Source organism: Mercenaria mercenaria, chromosome 17 (assembly GCF_021730395.1).
Source record: "Mercenaria mercenaria strain notata chromosome 17, MADL_Memer_1, whole genome shotgun sequence".
NCBI classification, from domain to species: domain Eukaryota; kingdom Metazoa; phylum Mollusca; class Bivalvia; order Venerida; family Veneridae; genus Mercenaria; species Mercenaria mercenaria.
The window spans coordinates 71,912,844-71,921,781 of NC_069377.1; the positions used below are offsets into that span (position 1 = coordinate 71,912,844).

Below are 8,938 nucleotides of genomic sequence, written 5' to 3' on the forward strand. Positions count from 1 at the left end.
AAGTCGTAAAATACGAATTAAAATTATTTAAGAAACTCGCTGACATTTTTATGGATTTATATAACATTTTTAAATGCATTTGTGAAAGTAACATGCACACGTAATATATAACAAGACTGTTTGAAAACTTTAAGTTCATGTTAAACAAATATAAAATTACTATTCTCGCCGTAAGTGAAGAACCACTTGAAGTTTTTAGCTCCGAACTTTACTCCTGTAGCGTGGCACAAATCCTGGGAAATATCCGTCACCGGAACGTCATCCAGCGTACCGTGAACGTACAGTTCTGAAACAACATTCAACACAACTTAACTTCGCATCAACGCTGGAAGCTTAACATCGTATAGAAGCCCATGTTTTTTTTTTTAAATAGATTTAAAAGAAATCTTTATATTTAAAAAGCCTAGCGCAAGCGATTCTTGTTTCAAATAAATGTAACTTTATTGTTATACTTCTTTCACGTTGCCTCTTTGGAATGTGGTTGTAAACGCACGATGGTCGGCTCATGTGTAGCTCTATCGTTAAACATTTTATCACTTGCAGTAACTGTTCCTGCCATCAAAGTGTTCGCGAAAGTGTACTATATTCTATTACGTAAACGAAGTGCATTTAAAACACCGTTTGTAGAACTATCAGTTATTAAACAAGAATGACTTGCTGCAGCAGGTTGATGGGACATCGTGTATCGCAATAGATCACACAGGTTGATGGGACACCGTGTATCGCAATAGAGCACACAGAGACATTTGTGCCCTGCAACACTAACAACAAGAAAACAACCTACCGAGTGTAACATCTTGTAGAAGACACTTCTTTCTAGTGAAGTAATGTTTCGAACATTGCATACTCCATATATATCGTGTCGGACAACTCGACCAGAAGGTAATGACGGTAGAATCTGTGAAGTAAACATATACTTTTGTATGAAATAATCAAATGTTTGCCTGCAGTTAATTTCTTCACTCTGACTTTTGTCTTAAAAACAGTGGAGAAATATATCTTAAAAAGCTTTATCTTTTATTTTCTTTTAACTTTGACGACGTATAATTGTGTTGTTCATAGGATCTCATCGACATATGAGCCGTGCCATGAGAAAACCAACATAGTGGCTTTGCGACCAGCATGGATCCAGACCAGCCTGCGCATCCGCGCAGTCTGGTCAGGATCCATGCTGTTCGCTTTCAAAGCCTATTGCAATTAAAGAAGCTGTTAGCGAACAGCATGGATCCTGACCAGACTGCGCGGATGCGCAGGCTGGTCTGGATCCATGCTGGTCGCGAAGCCACTATGTTGGTTTTCCCATGGCACGGCTCAATCATTTGCTTGATGTACTGGTACTGGGGTATTCGGAGTATATTTACTCTCCATTACTGAAAACTTTCCGTACAAGTAATTAAGGTAGTCGGACCGTGATGTCACTCGACAATTTACATGTAATTACATAATTTCGTTAAGCAGTTCGGCATTCTTCGGACGTACTAATGTCTGCACGGCTGTCTGTAAAAACGAAGAATACCGAACCAGCATTCGGAGAACACGTGCTTTGTCGATTGTCATTAAGAGTCCACTACGTTAAATGCTTTATTCATACAAACGTACTGTCTTGACAGATGAAGACAGCTTCAGGTGATACTGATGCCGGTCTGAGTAGAGTTTCTGTCCTGGCGCACTGCGGGTTCACAACACGGGTTCTGAAAGGTGTAAACGGGAAAATTTTAACAAATGTTTTAAAAGATTTGAGCACATTCGAATCATAAAGAAATTGAAAATTAAGGAATGAAACATGTTGCAATTATTTTATGAATTACATCCTTTTCTGGGTTTATATCAAACACATAATCATTAAGGCATATCATTTCTGAAAAAGTTCAGAACTGAAGAAAATATACTAAAATATCAAAATGCGCTTTTCGCTTACTGAACAGTAGCTTACTTGACGGTTTATATTTTATACATATAGTAGACGCAACTTGACCCCGATGGTTGAACTTTGCATTATAAAACATAATGAGGCACAACCTATTATTGAAAAGGAGTGTACGTTAAACACAAGCTGCACGAGAAAAATGAAATATATGTATATATATGAATTAGTGTATTGGAAAGTTTTAACTGATCTTATGTATAAGTATAGTGCATATTTTCTGACCTGGCTGAGATATTTATAGAAAGGTCATAAATGGGCCATTCTATCATTTAGTTTAGGGTAATCGGCTACATCATTAGATTTAGTTTCATTCCGTACGAATAAATCCGATATGCACCAAGTTACCTATTGATTTTAATGCTACAGCCTGTGCTAAAAATATCTCCGCCAGGTCAGAAAATATGCACTATATATATATACTTTGATACTGCGCTGTATACAAACTAATTCCATATAAATATACACAGCCACCCTAAGCACCCTTGATTTCTACAATGAAATAATCGATATGAATAATCAGCCTAAGGTCAACCATCGTGGTCAAGTTGCGACTACTATATTTATAATATAAAACATTGAAACGACTGACACTTACTCTGCTATTGTGTTAAGCCTGTAGCTGGTGGTTCCGGAAACCCTGGTGACAGAACTGAAGTAGCTGATATTTGGTGTGGCAGATAGCGGCTCTGTACGCGCCACATACATTCTCGGCATCTCATTATTTACGACCTAGTAAGAAAAATCTGAAGTTAGCATTTTGTAAAAGCTAGTTAACAGCCCGTTTATTTTACTCTTGCTCAACTGAGTCTGAAAGTTCTGTGATTTATATCTCGGTTTACCATCGACAGGAACTACTTTCATTTAGAAAAAGACTCTTTGGGGTTTATAAATTGTATTGGCTGGTTCTGAGCTTGCAAAGATATTTACAATCGCTGTCACAGAACGCAAGGTAAAAAAAACCTCTACGGGATTCGAAAGTTTTCATCTTTTTCGTTGTTTTCAAATCATATCGAACTTTCTGTACTAAGCGGGACAAGTTAAGCCCAGCTGGAGAAAAATCGATAATGTAACAGGTATGATCGTTATCGCCCGTAAATTTTACGTAAACTTCCGAGATTAAGCGGGGGTCATAAATTACCTAATCTATAAAGGCTGAACACCACTAAATCCAGCTGTTCTTTATTTCATATAAAATCCACTCACTTCATAACGGTTTTTCGACATTTTCTAGCATATCAGATTTTCAGAGACTTATATTCCCATAAAGAACTAGATCGCTACTTTAGAAAAACAAAAAGAAAAGGGGTAGTTAACTTTTATATAAGAAAACTACAGTTCGTTAAATACAACCTGCTGAATTTACTACTTTTCGCTTCTTTCAATTTCTCTTTTCGTGACATTAAATTCTTACGCCGCCATTTTTATCTAGCATGCGATAGGAACATGCCGATTTCATTAGAATGCAAAGTGATACATACTGAAACGCAGTAGGGTAAAAGTAAGCACGTTGCTGCCGAGAAAATGCACTAGGAAAGGAAAAAAGATTAGTACTATTTATATTTGGACTACTTGTGACTAGACCTGCGGAGGCTTACATTCTATTTGGTAGTGATCAGCCTAAAATCGATATTTATTGCCTTCAGGTAATAAGTCTTTAGGCATACAGACACTAAATAGAAAAATGGCGCGAAAAAAAATGGTAGTCGCATAATGGCGGATACAAATAGTCCTCAGTTTTTTTTTTGCTCTGTAGAGCTATTTTCCTTATTTTCTTTGCAATTTTTTTGCTAAAATCACATGACAGATCTATGCTTGACATGTAGGTAGCATTTTCATAATGAAATAACAACATGACAAAATTTTTCATGGAAACTTAGATCATACACCACCAGTATAATTTGGGGTATCATTTTTTAGCTGATTTTGCAGTTTGTGTGTTTGACTGAAATTATTTTTCTTGCATCAAACATGACTTTTCTTTTGATTTTTAGTTAGCACTGACAATATTCTTCAAGAAAATGTAAGTTACAGAAATTTAAAATGGGTCCTGATGTGTGCTGCGGTCATTGGAAATGGGTCAGTTTCATATAGAATAAAGAACAACAACTATTTAGTGTGTTATAACCTATATACTCTACATAGCAAGCGGATTAAAAACACATGTATATAGGGATGATGTGACATCAGCGAAGGAAGAATGAAGTTTGAGATATAATAAAATTCAAAGTAAAATAATAAAGAAAATAAATACTTAAATGGCATATCATATCTTTTCCTTGCGTCTTTATTTACATATTTAGCTGGTAGTATCAGAAAAGTATGTAGTCGTTTCAGGTTGTACTTAAAGGTCTTTTTACCCGTGAAAACGTTTTATCACGTAAGTAATATTTAAAAATTTATTTAGCCACATACATTTTTACATCAACACCAATGAAACTATAACAATGAACGTATATGATAACCATAAAAATAACTTCAGTTTCATTTATCATCATAGCATACTGAAAGTATGGTATGTTAATATGCAATAAACTTATGAAGAAAATAATTGTTTATGCATGTTAACAACTTTTCTCTTTTCTATATATTGACCAGTATGAAAATAGAATGGCTTAATTCACAGTCAAGTCAAATGTTTGTTTTAATTTATAATTTTGTTAAGTATAATAAACTCGGGAACTAACTGGGGATATTTAACTAAAAAGGAAATGCAAGACTGTGTAATTTATCCATTTCTTTCTGGGCCTAATAAAAACGAAAGGGACATCTGTTTGAAATAATTCAAATTATCATTGCTATGTATAAGAAACAAATACAGTTTTATTTTGAAAATAGAGATGAAATACCCAGGTAAAGTTGCAAAACGTTTTTTTATTGGATATACACTTCAATAGCTTACAAACGTGTAATATTTTCTCAAAATTCTGTCGCAAAACCGACCCTTTGATACGGGCCGGAATAATACTAGATATCCCTCCATATTCTAGGATATTTGCTTTATACAGCGGGGACCGTCACTATCCGAAAGCACTTCCTTCTAATTAAGTTATATTCAAAATTACAGACCCCAAACGTGCATCGTTAGGTCAATTGGCTTCTTCATGCTACATATATACGCCAACGTATCTCATATCATGAAGTTATTTATCCCTCTATGTAGGGAACTTTTACTGCACGCTGACAGTCCAAAAACGAATTTGTACATTACATATAAAATTTGATTATGGTAATATGAGACCCCTTTGTACAAGCCACAATTCAAGATGCAATAAAATAGTAAAACTGCCTGCATATTTTCATGTTGTCCTTTATCTATGAAAAAAGTTTGAATAAAAATATTTTATGAAAATTATTGCAAGACTCATTTGTTATATTTTAAATTTTTGTTGCCATGTAAACCAGCTACATAAGAGGACAGTCATTAACCCCAAACTCACTTGTTATCTATTAAACAGCTTTCGTGAAAAATCTCTATCATTTGTAATTGACAGACAAACAGATAGACGGACGAACAAGCACAGAGATGGACAAAATAAAATGATGTAGGCCTACATACATTTTTTACATTACCTTGTGTTAAATCATCAGGTTTTGAGTGAAAGTCTCTTATTCGCGCGCGTGCGTGTGTGTGTGTGTGTGTGCGTGTGCGTGTGCGTGTGCGTGTGCGCGTGTGCGTGTGTGTGTGTGTTCGGGTTTAACGTCTTTTTCAACATTTTTTTTCAGTCATAATTATAAACAACGATGTCTACTTGTAGCAGTGAGCACAATGCCCAACTTTAGAGTGCTGCTTCAATGGAATATCAGGCCGTAGACACATGACATGATACCCCACCCAGTCACATTATACTGACACCGGGCTGACCAGTCCTAGCACTATCCTTTAATGCTGAGCGCCAAGCGAGGAAGCTACTAGTACCATTTTTTACGTCTTGGGTATGACGCGGTCAGGGATCGAACGCACGACCTCCCGCACTCGAAGCGGGCGCTCTACCACTAGGCTACCGAGGCGGTGCGTCTCTTATTCGTAAGGTTACGGAAGGATCAACCTGAAAGAGAGACAGACGGACAGGCCGATAAATGGAGCATTAGTATAACGTTAATATATTCCATGTTGGCTTCTACCGATATATTAGGTTTCGTGATAAAAATATTTTGCGCTTTTAACGTTATTCAATACTGCAAACCAAAAGTCCTCTCCGGTAAAACATCAATAGGGAACTAATAACAAGAATCGGTCTCCAACCCAGTGTGCATTGGGTTGTCTCCCGATAAAGTCCATCAGTACCCACAATATCAAGATTTAAAGTAACTTTTTCTGACTGTAGCCAAAACACAGGGATATTTTAGAGCGTATGTATATATATATATACACACACCACCGTGGATAAATGTGTATATAGACCGTCACTACTTTGTTTGATCATATAATTAAAAGATTGTATTGCTTATAAAATTGTCTGTTTTGATGCATAAAACCTGTCGTTAAGTTATCATGTTTCTATGAACAAGGGGAGAGCAGTATGCGTGACCGACGGTTGGTGTGAGGATTTAAAATAACAAACAAAATTTGAAGGCTTTTCAAAGCATGTCACAGGTTCGAGTCTCAATGGGGTCACAAGCTCACTTGATTCTCACTCCTCTGGCACCGACACGATTTCCCCAGGATGCAGATCAGGGAGTGGTTAATACAACGAGTGTTCACTATCTGACATCTTTAGACATTAATTAATCTGTGTAAAACGTTTCATGCCTGATGAAATTGAGTTTTGTTTTCGGTGGTTGCCTGTGTAATATTTTGGCCAATGTGCCTATACGAACGATAATAAATGCAGTGTTAACATTCATTTCAGCATTATTTACACCGCAGAACTGCTTTGCATTGGATTGCATCGTATCGTATCGTATATCGTATATCGTACCGTATCGTATCGTATCGTATTGTATCGTATATCGTATCGTATCGTATCTTATCGTGTATCGTATCGTATCTTATAAAGTCATGTCTTTTATATCGTATCGTATCGTATCGTATTGTACTGAATAGGTCGTATAATATATACTTAAATTTCTTTGTATTCTTCCGATTTAGTCATGTGAATTCTCAGTAAATCTATTTTCAATTGACTAATTGTTAATTATGTTAATAGTATAAAACAATTGTTACTTACATATTTCTCAAAGTCATCAATAGACAACACAGTGTTGGAATGAGGTATGTTTGCGTGGGCTATATCCTGTTTGAGCCCACACTGCGACGTTAAGTGTGGTAAAATGCAAAACACAACGCAAAATGCAATATTCCGTTTATACATTTTCACCCTGTTCATTACCTAAGTGCAGAAAATATTCAAATGAAATACGGGTTTTAAGTCCCACTGAGATTTCACACAAAATACACCTTTTATCTTTCAGAATATCCCGTGAATTAAAAGAATAAAATAAATGTAGCCAGAACGAGAATAAGTTCCCTTCCGCCTTATTCTCTGCACCTTGAAGAAAGAACTATTTTAGTTTCTATGTATCTATTCATTGTATTTGGATGCGCGCAACTAAATGTTAAAATATGAGGCCAGCAAAGGGATAGATTTCATCAATTTAAGTATCAATATTCAAGTCACGTGGCTATCACCTTGACAATCCGACATAAAATAATCCCATACAACATCATGTAACGTGTGATTACCTGCAACAGAATCCTATAATACGTGTAATGTACAACCATTTCTTTCATCCTTTTACGATATCTGAAATAGTTGTAAGATTTTAAACGACTATACTATTTTCAGCAGGAAAAATAAAAAATAAGAATGGAGGAGGTAGTGTGCATTTTATTTAATTTTATTATACAATTTATTATTTGATTTTTGTAAGGACTTCTGGACAAGCTATATAAAAGTTTCTTGTGTTTAACATTATTTGCTTTTAAGTCCACAGAAATAATCTGTTGAAAGCCATTTCTTTGTTTACTAATTTTAACAGATGCCACATATTAATGTAATGGAAACGAAAAAAAAAATCCTAGATGATTCACCAAGTTGTATTCAGCAAAATACGTAAGATGTTCAGGAACAGTTCTAATATACGACGAGGCCGGACGGACGTTTTGGCCACGGACGTTTTGGCCCGGACGTTTCGGCCTAGGATCTTTTGGCCTAGGACGTTTTGGCCAAGAAAATTTTTGAGGTAGGATGTTTTGGCCAAAAAGAAATTATTTCCATAATATGCAAATTATGATCTGGACATTAATATGTTATCATATGTTACAGTATAATTGATCATTCTTTTTAAAAATGTAATTGTGAATAAAATAAACTCTTTTGGTTTGTTGTAAATGACAAATATTTTCACATACACAAACACATACAATGTGTATATGTTTATATGTATACATATAGAAAGATTATAAAAATAAAAATAAAATACCATGAGTATGTTTTATTATCAGTTTAATTTGTTCACTTATACTATAACATTTTTAGAATAATCTCCAGACCATATTTTGCATGATATGGAACCACAACTTATTTTTGGCCAAAACGTCCTACCCCCAAAAAATGCCTGGCCAAAACATCCTAGGCCGAAAGATCCTAGGCCGAAACGTCCAGGCCAAAACGTCCACTGGCCAAAACGTCCTACATTCGGATCGAAATACAGACAACCGACACTCAAACTGGACGCATTACCACTGAGCTGTCGAGGCAACATTTAGAGGTCTAAATCAGAGTATTCACTCAGAATAAAGCCTAAAAACTGAAAGTCTCTAAACGGAGTAATCTAAAAGTTTCCTTTAATCGGAAATTATTGTTTTATCAAAGTACACGCAGAGTATGCAATTTATTAATTACAGTCGAAACTCGGTATCTCAAACTCGCTTACCTCGAAATTCCGCTTAAGCCGAAGAAATTTTCAAGTCCCGTCGAATTTCCTTCTTTATATATGTAATTCAACTCCGGTTACGTCAAAATTTGACATACGAAGACTCCGGATGTGTCGAAGGGAATTTTCAGTCCC

At 35.6% G+C, this 8,938-nt stretch overlaps 1 protein-coding gene across 1 annotated transcript in view; it reads right to left on the reverse strand.

Moving 5' to 3' along the window:
- The window catches only part of LOC123537410 (A disintegrin and metalloproteinase with thrombospondin motifs 16-like), a 30,873-nt gene extending 23,402 nt beyond the window's left edge, over positions 1–7,471 (reverse strand). The window contains exons 1-5 of the mRNA XM_045321118.2: positions 7,096–7,471; positions 2,523–2,656; positions 1,600–1,691; positions 785–898; positions 161–286 (exon numbers count right to left, since the gene is read on the reverse strand). The gene's annotated coding sequence lies outside the window, so the exon portion shown is untranslated. The remainder of the gene's footprint in view (positions 1–160; positions 287–784; positions 899–1,599; positions 1,692–2,522; positions 2,657–7,095) is intronic.
- Between the last annotated feature and the right edge of the window lie 1,467 nt (positions 7,472–8,938).